Raw genomic sequence first — 15,111 nt, 5'->3', positions numbered from 1 at the left:
GAAACTTATTGAATTTAGAAAAAGGGAAAAACGAGATAAACGAGAAGCTAAATGAATACAGAGATTGGAACATGGTAAACGTCTTGTCGCTGTGGCGCCGTCCTCGAGAATATGCAATTTGTTTGAAGTCACGAGTCTCGAGATGTGAAAAAGAAAGATGATGAGGATAGAGTAGAAGAAGAAGGGGGAAGAAGAAAGGAAAAAAAAAACAAGAAAAAGAAGAAGAAGAAGAGAAATTTAAAAGTGACTTCGCTCGATATTCGCTCGAGACGTTCGATTTAAGCAAGCTAAAAAGATGAGATCTAATAAGAAAAAAAAAAAAAAAGAAAAAAAGAAAGAAAGAAAGAAAGAAAAAATTACAACAAGGAGCGAGTGACGCATAAATAGGTTATTTTCAAAGTCTAATAAAAATTAGGAATACAGAATGAAGGGGTAAGTACGGTTCATTCTCCATTGAAATGATCACTCGATGTTATTTCTAAGTGATGACGTGATAACGAAAGGAATCGCGACGTTTATGTTACAAATGTGTAAAAAGTAGTTAACAGAGAGAAAGAGAGAGAGGGTGAAAGAAGGAAGGAGAGGGTGGTGGGAAGTGAAAGAGCGATGGCGAAGTCAAGTGCACGCCAAAATGTTAGCGAACCGATGTCGACGTTGTTGGTCGAGAGACCTAACGACTTCGAATTTTTTCTTTTTTCTTTTTTCTTTTCTTTATCTTTTTTCTTTTTTTTTTTTACCTCACCTTCCTCTACATCCAACCTCTAGCTCCACCTTCAGATTCAACTTCAACCCCACCTTCTTCCTCCTTTCTCCTTAACTTCGACACCTGCCAGCCGCCACCCTCTAAAAGTTTTTAGGAGAAACACCCTCTCCTCTTTGCACCTATACGTTAGGTCGAGAAAAAAAAAAGAAGAAAGAAGAAAAGATGAAAAAGAAAAGCATGCAAAGGTCGACGATCCTAAAGGAAAGGGATGAAAAATCTCGATAGGCGACGGCCGACGTCATAATGACTTTGGGTAATTACCAAGTAAATGCAACGTACGAGATAAGAAAGGTATGTGTACGAGAGAGAGGGAGAGAGAGAGAGAGAGAGAGAAAAGGAGAGAGAGAGAGAGAGAGAGAGGATGCTTGGATAAGTTCCAAGAGTCTTCGCAACTTCCGCTTTGCAAAGGTGTTATGAAAATTAGTTCTATAGTGGGAGTTTGTTATCTCTTTCGAAAAAACATCAGTGACATCAGCGAACAATGAATAAATAAATATATAAATATGTAAAGATGTGTGCGTGTGATTAAATTTGTTATATTGCCATATAACAAAAAAAGATTTCATTTTCCGATTACAATCGACAAATGACCAAGTTAACAAAATTAAGAAATAATTGCAATAATCGTCGAACTCCCGCTTTCCAAAGGTACGGAAAATTATCTTTATAATTGCAATTTGTTATATCTTTCAGTAACGTCGATGTAAATGTATACCATATACGTAAATGTATATTTAAATTAAAGTCTATTTTCACATGGAGAGAAAAAAGAAAGAAGGAGAGAAAGAGAGGAAAGAAAAGAAAATATTTCATTTCATCGATTGATCGATCGCATTCGCGAACAACAGTTGACAAATATATAATTTTGATGGATACGTGAAAAAGCTTTCACGCGGTTGGAATAAAACAGAAAGTATATGAAAATAAAAAAAAAAGTAAAAAAAAAAAATAAAAAAAAAAGTAAAAAATTAAAAAAATAAAAAGATACATTGGAAAGAAGAAGAAGAAAGAAAAAGAAGAAAAGGTTGATGATTAACGAGCGAGGATTAGCTTCAAGTCGACTTTATATAGTATGGCAGGTGACAAGAGGGCGGGACGCAGCATCCTCTTAATTCCATATCCGAAAGGCGATTAAATCCTAACAATTCGATTATCTCACCAAAGTTCGGACGTTAAAGCTCCATTAAACTGTCGATTTTCTTAAGTGGACATACTTTCTCTCTCTCTCTAATTCTCTCGAGATATTCAATGGCCAGTGATAGAGATTTTTTCTATCGAGACACGAAGAAGAAGAAGAAGAAGAAGAATTTTTTTCTTTAGGTCCCAAACGTCGAGCCCCAATCATCGTGTCATTATTTTCCGTCGACTTCGATGATATCGCCTTCATGGAAAAATTTGTCTACCCTCGATAGATCGACAGATCGATAAATGTTATTAGAAAGAAGAATCGATTGAAAATTAGTTCTCGTCTTTTCGAGGAGCTGGAAAAAAGGACGATAAAGTAAAGTCCTTGTAAAATTTCATGGAACGTTACATTTCGAATCAACGATAAGGGAGATAAAAAAAAGTTCATAGAGAGAGAGAGAGAGAGAGACAGAGAGAGAGAAAGAGAACAAAAAAAATGAGAAAAAGAAGAAGAGAAAGGTGAGCTGTGAGCTGTGAAAGCGACCGTATGGATATCGGACTGACGGCAGTTACAATGGCTTCGCCATGGGCGGTCTAAACTTGACTTATAAAGAAAAAGAGAGAGAGAGAGAGAGGAAGAGAGAGTCATGGGAATCGGTCCAATGGAATTTAACACCTTTGCCATCGAAACGGCGAAAACGTTTGTTCGAACCAAAAGAGGGTGGAAGGTAGAGGGTAAGAGTTTAGATAGGGGGTTAAGGAGAAATGGATCCAATCGATTTACATATTATTTCACGAATTATTATTCCCATGACCGATCTTTCTCTTCCAATTGGATCGATAAAAAAGTGTATAAAAAAATCGAGGTTGATCGCAGATTAAAAAAGAAAAAAAAAGAAGAGGGAAAGAAAAAAGAAATGAAAACAAATAAATTCTGTCTGTCCTTTTTCTTTCGTTTTCTCTTTTTCTCTTTTTCTTTTTTTTTCTCTCTTTTTAACGATTCTTGGCCAGCGACGAACGAGACTTGGAAATGTAGTCGTCAGTTGCCAAAAATTTGCGATAGTCGAGAGAAATCGATAGGACTAATTTCTACGAAAGTTTCATCGACGAAGATAATCGACGTCGTTGGAAAAGACAAAAAGGGAGAGAGAGAGAGAGAGAGAGAGAGGAGACCATTTATCATTGAAGAGATACTGCAAATGATTTTACAGATTGTAAATAAATGAAATCATAAAGTAAAAGAAGTTAGATCTAAATGAATCATAAAAGTTATTACATTCGTAGCGTGTCTCTTAACGAACGACGGGATAACGTCATTAAAAAGAAAAAAAAAAGAAATAAAGAAAGAAAGAAAAAAAAAAAAAGAGGAAAACTCGAATATAAATTATTCGACAATTACGCATGCGACGTAACACGTACTTGTTCTCTCACGAATGTATTCCGGAAAAAATAGGAAAAAATTAAATGAAGAGGAAGAGTAGGAAGAAGAAGAAGAAGAAGAAGAAGAAGAAGAAGCAAAATGAAAAAAAAAATGGTAAAACGTTTTGGAACAAAATCTGAGCGTCAGCACGACTGCTTTTCTTTCTTCGACGGAAGAGGAAAGAAAAATTGTGTTTACTCGTCTAATGCATCGATGGAAACGAAATTCGAGGGGTAAGAGCGAGAAAGAGAAAGAGAGAGAGAGAGAGAGATAAATAGATAGATAGATAGATAGATAGAATAAGAGAGAGAGAGAATATGGCACACGGTTGAAAGCACGCGCGATAAATTATTCCGCTCCTTTGTCCGCAACGTGCTTTTGCGGACCTTTTAAACTTGGATTTAGTATTTTCAATACTAAAGCTGCGAGTATTTGCGAGAAGTGAGCGTGTATTCTCCTCCTGCCTCCTGCCAACTACTCCCCGTTCCCCTCCCCCCCCGTCTCACAACCCCCTTTCGATCGTCAGAAAATCTACGGCATATTTGTATTTATCTCGATTCGCTCGAACGCGGATATAAATTGCTTTTAAACGTTCCTCTTTTCCGCAAGAACGTAAATCTTATGGTGCACGCAGAAAGAGACGCATTGAAAATTCGCATTTATCGCGTATTCTCGCGTATTCAAGCGGTTCTCGCGTTCAACCGTTCTTTTTTCTTTTTTGTCTTTTTCTTTTTCTTTCTTTCTTTCTTTCTTTTTTTTTTTTTTTTAAATACGCAAATACCAACGTGCGTTCGAATATATGTATTTGTGTGTGCGTGTGTGGGTATATATAGGGGTATATATTTGTGAGTTACGGTTCAACGAAAATCGAACGTCGAGTTGTCGATTAAATTCATTATCGAATTATCGTCACATTCCTTTTTCTTCTTCTTCTTCTTCTTCTTCTTCTTCTTCTTCTTTTTAATTTTAATGTCATTACTTCGAAACATACTAAGAAATCTTGTCTTATCTCATTTAATTAACTTCTTTTTTGTTCTCTGTTTCTTTCCTCTTTCAAAAAATGTATTCCAAGTACTAACAGAGAACCGCCTTTCTTTCTTTCTTTCTTATTTATTTTTGTTTTCGTACTTTAGATACAAGCGCAATAAATTCGATGAAAAGTGAACGTTACTAATAAAATATCCGACAAATAGTTCGAATCGCAGATTTTACGAGTGATATATCTTTAAGATTACAAGAATTCACATCTAAGTAAATTCGACTAAAAGAATTTCAATGTTGTGTTAAACGATATCCGACATAACAGTTCTATAGATAAGTTAAGACAAATAATTTCACGTATCTTAATTAAGATCAAATATCTAAAGACGCAAATATCTTACTAGGATCAAAGAATTTATCCAATTAAATCCGATGGAAAAGATCGTTATCTGTGCGAATACAATGAAATCATAATTTCGAATTAATTTTTCTTCAATATTTTTCTAAACGAGATATATCTCGAAGATGTAATAATACCTCTATCCTTGTAATACGCGTTCCGATATTAAAAAAAAAATAAATAAATAAATAAATAAATAAAAGAAAAAAATAAAAGAGAAAAGAAATACGACTCGAAGAGATAAGTACGATTAATGGTCCGTTTAATCTAGAAAAAAAATCTCAGATTACTAAGTAAACCGATCCGACCGAAGGGTTTCGAAAAGCGTTAGAGCGTGTAAGCGAAATTTCGTTTAAAACAAGATTCAGCACTTAACGGCGCCGTCATCGTCGTCATCGTCCTCTGCTGTTAGCGAAAATAAGCGACAAATAAGTACACGAGCCCTCCCCTACCACTTTACTCGTAAGCCACGAAATTTATCTTCCGCTCGAAACTTCCGAGATTTTCTGCTTTTAAACGATTCTCCGCGGCAAGCGTTTTCTCTTAAACACGAGTCGACCGACTTCTTCCTCTTCCTCTTCCTCTTCCTCTTCCTCTACCTTCACGTCATCATCCACCTCCTTCTTCATCTCTTTCATTTCTTTTGTTAAGTCCACTTTACCTTCGGCAATCTTAACGACGCAGTCGAGTAAACAATTTGTTCGTCTTCTCGAACGAAAGACGACGAGTTTGAAGAAGCGTTAAAAGACGAGTTCTCTCTTCGTGTTTGTTATTTTTCTTCTACTCTCCTTCTCTTTCTATCACCTCCTACTCCCAACCACCCACTTTTTCTATTTCTTTCTTTCTTTTCTTCTATCAGAAATAGAGAAAGAGAGAGAGAGAGAGAGAGAGAGAGAGAGAGAGAGAGAGAGATGAAAGGATGTTTGCGTTTGATAACACGACGACAACGATGATGACAACGACAACGACAACTACGATAACGATCGATCGATCGATTGGAAGATTTGCATTGACAAACGCGGTTCGTTTGAAGAAAATAAGTTTGTATATTGGAACGATGAGAAATACACGAGGTATGTATACTACGCGATATGAAAGATACAAGAGATAAGAAACTTCGTAGGAGATTAATATTAAACGTAATGCGAAAGAAAATGAAAAAGTATAAGAGGAGTAATTGAAATCGCACACGAACTCGATTATTCAAGATCGATCGAGTATGTACGTATGTATTTGTATGTACATGTATAGAAGAGAAATGAAACAAAGTCTGCGCGCGAGATTGATGGTGATTAATCGAAGAAAATAGATAACGTATAGCGTATTAAACTCAATCAGACAACTTGATCCACGCGACGATAGATAGATCGTACTTGTTCCAAGTACACCACGTGTTTTGTCTTCTTCCACTACTTTTTTTTTTTTTTTTCTTTAATACACGTTCACATCCGTACGTGTGTATGTACGCGTACGTACGTATGTGTGTGTGTATATATTTTTTTTAAAACGACTTTTGACTCTGACGTATTAGAAAAGTGATTGATCGCTTGAATCGAATACATGTCATTTACTATGATCATTTTTATGCTGGCATTCACGTTACTTTTTAATTAATTTTCTGTATAACCTGTTTCTTTCCTTCTCTCTTTTTTTACTTTCTTTTTTCTCAGTTCCAAATATACATACCATATAATATGGAACTTATACCATAATTTATATTATATATATATATATGTTTGTGTGTGTATATATACATGTATGTGTTTATTAATTTGTAGATAAACATATAATGAATTTTCCAACACGAGTTAATTAATTCTGCGTCGATAAATTCTCAAATTTGTCATTAGCATCGTTTCTTCCTTTTCTTTCTTTCTTTCTTTCTTTCTTTCTTTCTTTCTTTCCTTTTTACTTTTAATATATAGCTCTTCTTTTTTTATTTTAGTATTAATATAAGTAATCCAAGAGATTAATTTATCGTCATTAGAATAACGAATAAATCTAGAATGAGGTTTCAACGGACAAAAGCAAAAGGAGGATACTTACTTTCCAATTAGGTTCGTTAGAGAGAAAGATAAAAAAAAAAATACAAAGAGGAAGGTGGAAGTTTGTAGCGAGGTGAGTCGAGGTGGTTGGTTTGGATTTTTTCGGCAGTAGCGATACGTGGTGGTAATTTGAATGCTTCCTCGCGAATAAATAACAAAAAAGGAAAGAAAAAAAGGAAGAAAAAAGAAAAAAAATAAAGAAAAAAGAGGAAGAAAGAGAAAAAAGAGGAGAAAAAAATGGACGACGGGTACTCGTCGTGCTTATACGAATGAAAGCAATGCGAGACGGATTCGCGTGCGTAGTGTTTGATATATATATATATATATATATATATATATATATATATATTGTGTGTGTGTGTGTGTGTGTGTGTGTGTGTGTACACACCTACGTGCATACATACATACATACCATACATACATGCATACACATACATACATACATGCATACATACATGCATACATATATGCATACATACATACATGCATACATACATACATACATACATACATGCATAGATACGTACGTAAGTATGTACGTATATACGATGTATGTATGTATGTTGCATATGAACGAGAAAACGCGAGTGGTGAGATTTAAAAAGCTATTCTGCCAACGTAAAAGAGCGTGGAAGATAAAACGTAGAGAGAAAAAAGCAACGGTGGCTGGCCGTCGTCGAATGACAAGTGTCAATACCACGCACGCTCTCTTTCGAGTCTGCTCTCTCTCTCTCTCTCTCTCTCTCTTTTCCTCTCTCTCTCGCTCGTTCTATACAAGTACGTATATACATAGAAGAGCATGGGTCTCGTTGCCTTTGTCACCTGTCGTTTCAACGATCGAAGCTCTTCTCGCACGCGCCTTCTCCCCCACCTACTTAGTTCCTTGTAAAAACATAACGAAAAAAAGGAAGAAAAAACGAGAAAGGAAGAAAAAAAAAGAAGCGAAGAAAAAAACAAAGAGACGGAGAAGCAGCAACGAGAAGCGTTCTATAAAAAACTTCGACGCCATGACACTATCTCTATCTCTATCTCTATCTCTCCCTCTTTCTCTCTCTCTCTCTTTATCTACCTCTCTCTTTCTCTCTGTCTGTTTAGCACGAGAATCGGCCGAATAAAATTACTCTTGGTTTTATTCTCGATTTATTTATGCATGTATGTATATATTAGCACCGATCGAGAGTACGCGAGCAGAGTAAATTATATGAGAGAAAAATTTTTTATTTTACGAGAATGAAGAATCTATAAATGAATGAATAAATAAATAAATAAATAAATAAATAAATATAAAAGATACGAATAATCCAAATAGAAATGGTTAGTTTGCGTGACACGAAACCTTTTCGAACAATAGTTCTTTTTCTTTCTTTTTTTCTTTCTTTTTTGATTTTCTTCATTTTTTCGACCCAGAGAAACCACCTCTATACGTTCACAACGTAAAAGCACCTACCGCGGTTTTGACACCGGATCGTTTATCTCCCGACGGTTTACGATTACTCGAGCAAACCGAATCTTACCGTTCTCGACGTAAAGATCGCTACACACACATATGCATGTATATATGTACTTATTATACACATATACATACATCCAACATATATACTTAACGTCCAACGAAAAAGAAAGTTTCTCTCCTGAATCTTTATCGCGCCATTTGGGAAAACAATTGAGTCACGATTTAAAAACTTTACCTTTCACGAACGGTGTGGCGATTACACAGTTGTGTGTTAAAAAACATGTTTACAAATTGTAATTGTAGTGGTAATAAATTGTACTACGTACGTTCATTCTTTCTTTTTTTTTCTTGTTGTTGTTGTTTCTTATTTTCTTCTTGAGAAAAAAAAAAGAAACGATCGAGCGACCGTCGTTTTAAAATCAATCGTACGTACGTACGTTCATACATACGTACTTACTTACGTTGCCGGTACGAAGTCGCAAAGTCGTGTCGCGAGACTAACCTAAAAATACGAAAACGTCGTATTTGGCGCGCCAAAACGGATACTCGGCTTACCTTCGACCGGAGTATTCGACGAATTGTCTCCTTTTTTCTCTTCTCTTCTTTTTTCCCCTGTTATTCTTACTCTTCTTCTTCTTTTTCTTCTTTGTCTATTTACTTCTACCAAATCTATCTTCCTCTATGGAAATACTTCGATCTCTCGTACGGTCTCCAACGATGGATCTTTGTCTCTCCGCGCTCTTTGCCGACTAATGGGGCCAACCTTACGATGATTTACACGAGAAAAAAGATGAAAAGAAAGAAAGAAAGAAAAAAGGGATAGAGCAAAAAGAAGAAGAAAAAAAAAGAATGAAAAACAAATTTACAATTAACTCGAGAAGTTAATATACGGATATACGCGAGGAAGAAGTAAACAGTGAGTAACACGTTGTTCCTACATATACATATACATATACATATACATATATATATATATATATATCCAGGTTAACGAGTTAGAAGAAATCACGATAAAAAGAAGGAAGAAGAAGAAGAAGAAGAAGAAGAAGAAGACCGTCGTAAAACGTAAGATACGTAAATGCGACGATCCGACCGCATCGGCGATCGCAGCGAGACTGAACTGAGTTTGAAAGCGCTCCAGCCTGGAAACAGCTGCTCCTATCGCTGGCAGCGCCGTACGACTACGCTGGTCAGCCGAAGCGTGCTGCACACCGAGTGCCAAGTGCATCTGTCTCCTCGAGTCTTACCATCCTCTACGCACTATCCCCATCCTTCTTCTTCTCATCTAGGGCTCGACGATCCTCTGGTAAGTACACGACTCTCGACCCTACCTACTGTTTCCGAACCCTTACATATGAGAAAAACGAACGCTCTTTTTTTTCTCTCTCTTTCTTCTTTTTTTTTCCTTTTAACTCTTTTAGAAAAAGACACGAATAGATACCAAAAGATTTTTCTGATGTAAATCTAATTTTTAATTTTCATATATTCTCTTTCTCTTCATCTCTTAGATCCGTTAATAGTATATCTATATATATATATATACCCATCTCTCTTCCTCTCTCTTCTTCTCTTGCTTTCTGCCTCTCTCTCTCTCTCTCTCTCTCTCTCTCTCTCTCTCTTTCTCTTTCTCTTTCTCTCTCGGAACGTGCAAGGTTCAATAAGTTTCCGCATGTCTCGATAAATCATCGGTTTTCTATATACTACATATACTATGTATAAGAAGTGAGGTTAATTGTCCCGAGCATTAAGTAATCGCTTCACGGTCAACGCATATGTATATAAGCATCTATGTATATGTGTTAGTGTACGTAAAAAAGATTTCAAAATGGCGCCCATCATCGACAAGATGACAAGATGTATTTTTCGCTAATGACATTTATTCTTCTTATTCTTCTTCCTCGATTCTACTGAGAAACCAGGATGAATAAGGTAAATGATAACAATCGATCGATCTTACCATGATAAGCGTTTCTCGTTCGGTTCTTCTTCTTCTTCTTCTTATTATTATTATTTTTCTTTCTTCTTATGATTCTCAGACACTGCAACATCAGCATGTCTCTATGCTCGTAGATAATAATTCTTACAGTGTTTCTTTTTTACACAGACACATACACACACATACACACGTATACATACATAGAGAAAAAAAAAGAAAATGAGATCTCCCTACGTGAGAACAATTTTAGATCCATATAAAATCTTATCTCGTGACGGAACCGTTTCACTAGAAACGAACCCCAATAAACTCGTCGTCGTTTGTTTTCTCTTCGGATTATGATAACGATGACGTCTTTAGAAAATGTATACGATATGGGGTTGACGTGTTAACTGTCGAATTAATTTCACACAAATCGATAGATCAAGTTTTATTATCTGCTTTTTTTTTTCTTTTTTCTTAGAAAAATGAATATCATTAATAATTAATTCGGAGAAAGGAAGAGACGAGCTATATATTTGATTTATTAGACTTATTAATATACCGATTGATAGGTTAGTTTAGAAAATTGCGCGAAATTCAAATCGTAATAGAAATGTTGTATGATCATAAATATATTTTTCGAAGAACATGAATGTAATGAATTAATACGTGCTATATATTTGTTATAATAAACTTATTATAAATATTCAAATCGTAATAGAAATTTATGTGATCAATTTTTTTTCTCTTGTTTTAATGCTGGTACATAAATGCTAATTAATTAGTGTCATTCGTTTTATCGAGCTTTTAACGTATCAAAAAAGATTAAAAAGATCGTACGAAATTCAAATCGTAATATAAATTTATACGTACTCAATCTTCTCTTTTTTCTTCAGAAATATAAATATGATTAATTGCTATAATTGTTACAACATTTGTTTTATTATACTTATTAGTATACACAGTCGAAGTTAAATTTTAGCAAAAAAAAAAAAAGCGCGACAAATTCAAATCGTAATAGAAATTGATGCTCAACTGTGTGATTTAATATCTTGATAGAAAATATCGTTTATATAGATACATATGTGTATATTACATTGTGTAGTATATACAATGAAAACAAAGAGAAAAAGTATTCGTGATCGTTGTTATAAAATTGCAAGTTGATGGTTCGTCCGTCGGTTCGTACGGTAGGCAGGTCATTGCACGATAATAATATCGGGTACATCGAGCTCGAATATGTGGACGTAAAGCTTTTACGAAAATTAGTATTGGTCGGGATCGTAATGCTCGCGTTGCCTATAAAACGCTCGTACATATCCTACACCGGGTGTTTCGATAGTATATACGTATATACATACATTCATATAATATACATATATACATACATACATATATATATAAAAGATATTTTATTAGCAAAATATTAAGTTGACGCTACATACACGTTTATCCTATCGTTACACCCTCACCTGGTCGAGCGAATTACCACACCTGTACTATACTTCTCGAATATTACTGGTATTATCGTCCAAACGTTCGTGAGCTCACCGTAAGAGAAACTTAGATCTTTACGAGAGCTTTTGTCGTTTCTTAAACGATCGTTGAAAGTAGACGTGTGTGGTAATAAGAATTTAATAGTCTTATCAATAAAACGTTAAGGACTGAATACACGGAACGATAGCAAAGACATATTTATGTGTGTGTGTACGTGCGCGCGTCTATATTACTTTTTATTAGATTATTTTATTAAACATATAAACAACAAAATGATTTTTAATATCTTGATAATATCGAATTAATCCGAACGATTACGAGATATATATTACACTTGAGTACACGAAACGACATCAATAAAGATTTATTGTTCATTGTACCTTTTTTTATTTTTTTTCAGATTACTTTATTATCCGCATAAAAAAAAATTGCAATAATTTTCAATGTCATCAAAATTAACTTGAAAAAATTCGATTGAATTATTAACTACGATACATAAATATTATCTATTCGTAATATATGTATATCTGCAAGTTTATATATCTCAAATAAATATAAAAGGTTATCGTGATTTAACAGATGAAATGTGTTGAGTCAACAACTACGTTTCGAAAGTTTCGATTATTTTCTCTCACAAACGTGCGATAGAAATGGCGAGAAGGATCTTCATCGTGGATCACAAAGAACGAGATATGTTTGTGGATCGTCGTCCCTTTTGAAAGGAGAAGCTGGTAAAGCGATCGAGTGGACACCATCGAGGAAGTTGCACCTTTTTACTCGCAGACTCGATTTTTCTTTTCTGCAGGTCTTCCTCGCGTGTTCTCTCTTCTCTCGTGAGAAGGAAACCTTGGGAGCTCTCTTTTTCTTCCTCTTCTTCCTCTTCTTCTTCTTCTCTTCTTCTTCTTCTTGACACTTGTTCGAACGTGGAAGACCGAAGACCGTTTTTTAAGTGCGTTCGCGTTCTCGAGCACTTTCCTGCATCATCTTAGCTGTCTTACTCAACCCGCATGCATAACTAATCCCCGTTCAAAGCTTACTATATGAATGTTATATAGTAGATACATAAAACGTTTGCTGCGTTTACTGGGAACTTAGCTTAGCGCAATGGACATCGACCGATAACGTCGTGATATTTGCGATACTGCTGAGATTAGCTCGGGTGGTCGTGGCGTTCCTCGACCAGATGATAAGTTAACAGCCTTTTGCAAACTCAATCTGGAAGAAAGTTGGCTTGGTCAAGAATAATCATAAACTTTGGTATCCTCTTCGTTGATCCTTGATCGAGTTCATATATACATACATACATACACACACACTCACACACACACACACATAAAGTATCAAACCAGTTAACTTTTTTATTATACAAAAACCAGTTTATTATTTATTATTATATTATTAATTATTAATTTTATTATAGCACAGAGTATTAAATCTATCTCTTTGGCTCGTATTTTATCAAAGTACTGTAAAAGTTACAAGAACGAGCGCCTTAACGGTCATAAATCTTCTACACATTCTTCTCTCGAGTCTCGTAAACAATAATATTGAGTAAGTACTTTCGATAAGGTACTTTAGAATATTTAAAAGCACATACATCGTCGTTGTTATTGTCAGTAGGGAATAAGCAGTCGTCCTCTGTTGGTGAGATCATTAGAACTCGGTGAAGGATTACTCGAAGGAGGATAGACTGGTAAGTACGAATGTAGCTAATTTGTTCGCGGTGTAAATCGTTGAAAATAGCCAATTAGAGTGGGGGACGAGATGGTGCACGACAATTTGAGTGGAACGTTTCATGGCGTCGCGACGCCACTTCATTGTTTTTTCTCTTATACTGGCACGCTCGTCCCAACACAAGAGCGTTGACTACAACAACGTTGAAGTGTCTCGTCACAGTGTGATCACGTAGCTTCCCTTCTACTTTCCGTTAGTATCTCTCCTTGATTGGCTATTTTTAATCGTTTATATTTAACTGAGGAAGAAAGTGATTTGAACGAATATACACGGGAACCAAGTTCTCTTTCGTCAATTTTTAAGTTTCATATAGTTTAATAATTTCTTTCGATGTACGATAAGATTTATTTTCATTGAAAAAAAAGGGAAAGAAAAAAAGAAAAAAAAAACGAATAGCTTTTTATATATACATATACGTTCGTATTGTTTTTTTTTTCTCCTCCAATTAGAAATGGTTAATACTCGTTTAGAATAATAAAAACAGGTAAATGTTCTGAACACGAATTAAACGTAACCGCGTGGCTTGGAACGATCGTTGCCGTGTAATTATCTCCTGACAAATGTATCTAAGCATCGTTATTACATAGAGCGCAATGAATGAGGAGGACTTACACGCGTGATCAAGGAGACTTTAATTATCAGCGCCATCGCAGGGCGTCGAAGTGGAAGAGAATTTAAGAGTCGACGATCTCTCGAACATCGTACTGTATTTGTTCTGTTAATAATTATTAAACATTCGTCAAATATTATCATTGGATTTCAATTACAATAGAACTGCGGGATGTATTGTCGAATAATTTTAAACGTCATCGCACTTTTTTAATGCAAATGACATGCTATAGAAAATGAAAAAAGGGAAAGAAGATCGATTTTAATTCGTCAAGAATTTCTTCTTTTTTCATTTGCTTTCATCTTCCTAACGGATCAACACGGTAGACGTATAAAATACAAAAAGATATAGGTATAAAACGTCATGTATGGGAATGTATGTCGAGTAGTCCGACCCTCTTCGAATCCGTGACACGACGGTGCAGCCAACAAGAGAAGCTCCGCTGCATTATGCATAATGGAAGCACAAAAGCGGAGATGGACACCTGCACGTAACGGACATGTTGAATCTATAATGTAAATTTCTACTGAAAAGAAATACCGCAGTGCCGATCTCTTAGCCGATTTACTGAGAGACATCTTTTCTAATAGAGGTCTAGGTAATCCACACGTACTTCTCTCTAAGAAATGAATTTACGAAGAAAATACATAATCTATCTCTTAAGAGATTGTTGTTTTCTATTGCAAAACAACGTGTCTATTCTAATCGTTTTCTTCGAAAGTTAAAATATAGAGACGTAGAAAAGATCAGTCTTAAAAAATATAGCTCTTTTATGTTTCTTAGAAAATATGGCTTCCATTACGTTTCCTAGATACCGTATGTATATATATATATATATGTAATATATAAATGACGACGATAAACTTTGCGTTTATTTTTTTATTTTCTTTTTTTTTCTTTTTTTTTTTATTCGAACTAAACTTACGTTACCTGAATATCCGATGTCTCAGTTGGAGGTAAGAGAGATCGAATCACTCGCCGTTGGACCACCAGCAAATAGATAGTAAGTGTTATTACTCGATGACGTCGATCGAACGTTTCTCCCATTAGCAAACAGGAAGTTTCTTCGACGATATTTAAATACATACATTGAATCGATAATTGCTATGATATGAGGTAATTATCTGAGGATAGTTTTATCGATCGCGAAGGAATATATTCGTTC

General features: G+C 35.1%; 1 protein-coding gene and 1 long non-coding RNA gene across 4 annotated transcripts in view; one reads left to right on the top strand and one right to left on the bottom strand.

Annotated features, from left to right (window-relative positions):
- The window catches only part of LOC127072653 (extracellular sulfatase SULF-1 homolog), a 63,312-nt gene extending 54,036 nt beyond the window's left edge, over window positions 1–9,276 (bottom strand). Inside the window, exon 1 of one of the 2 annotated variants that reach the window (XM_051013227.1) lies at window positions 8,743–9,276. The gene's annotated coding sequence lies outside the window, so the exon portion shown is untranslated. The remainder of the gene's footprint in view (window positions 1–8,742) is intronic. The other variant, XM_051013226.1, reaches the window with a different exon arrangement.
- Window positions 9,277–9,370: 94 nt separating this feature from the next.
- LOC127072667 (uncharacterized) lies at window positions 9,371–14,085 on the top strand. 2 transcript variants are annotated; one of them, XR_007785571.1, is made up of 2 exons: window positions 9,371–9,493; window positions 13,023–14,085. It is a non-coding gene; the product is annotated as an uncharacterized LOC127072667 (long non-coding RNA). The 2 variants fall into 2 exon arrangements; XR_007785570.1 differs by having other exon boundaries at window positions 9,476–10,116.
- The last annotated feature ends 1,026 nt before the right edge of the window (window positions 14,086–15,111 follow it).

This window comes from Vespula vulgaris, chromosome 2 (assembly GCF_905475345.1).
Source record: "Vespula vulgaris chromosome 2, iyVesVulg1.1, whole genome shotgun sequence".
Classification (NCBI taxonomy): Eukaryota; Metazoa; Arthropoda; class Insecta; order Hymenoptera; family Vespidae; genus Vespula; species Vespula vulgaris.
Note: the sequence above shows the minus strand (reverse complement) of the source record. Positions and strands in the feature narration are given on the sequence as shown.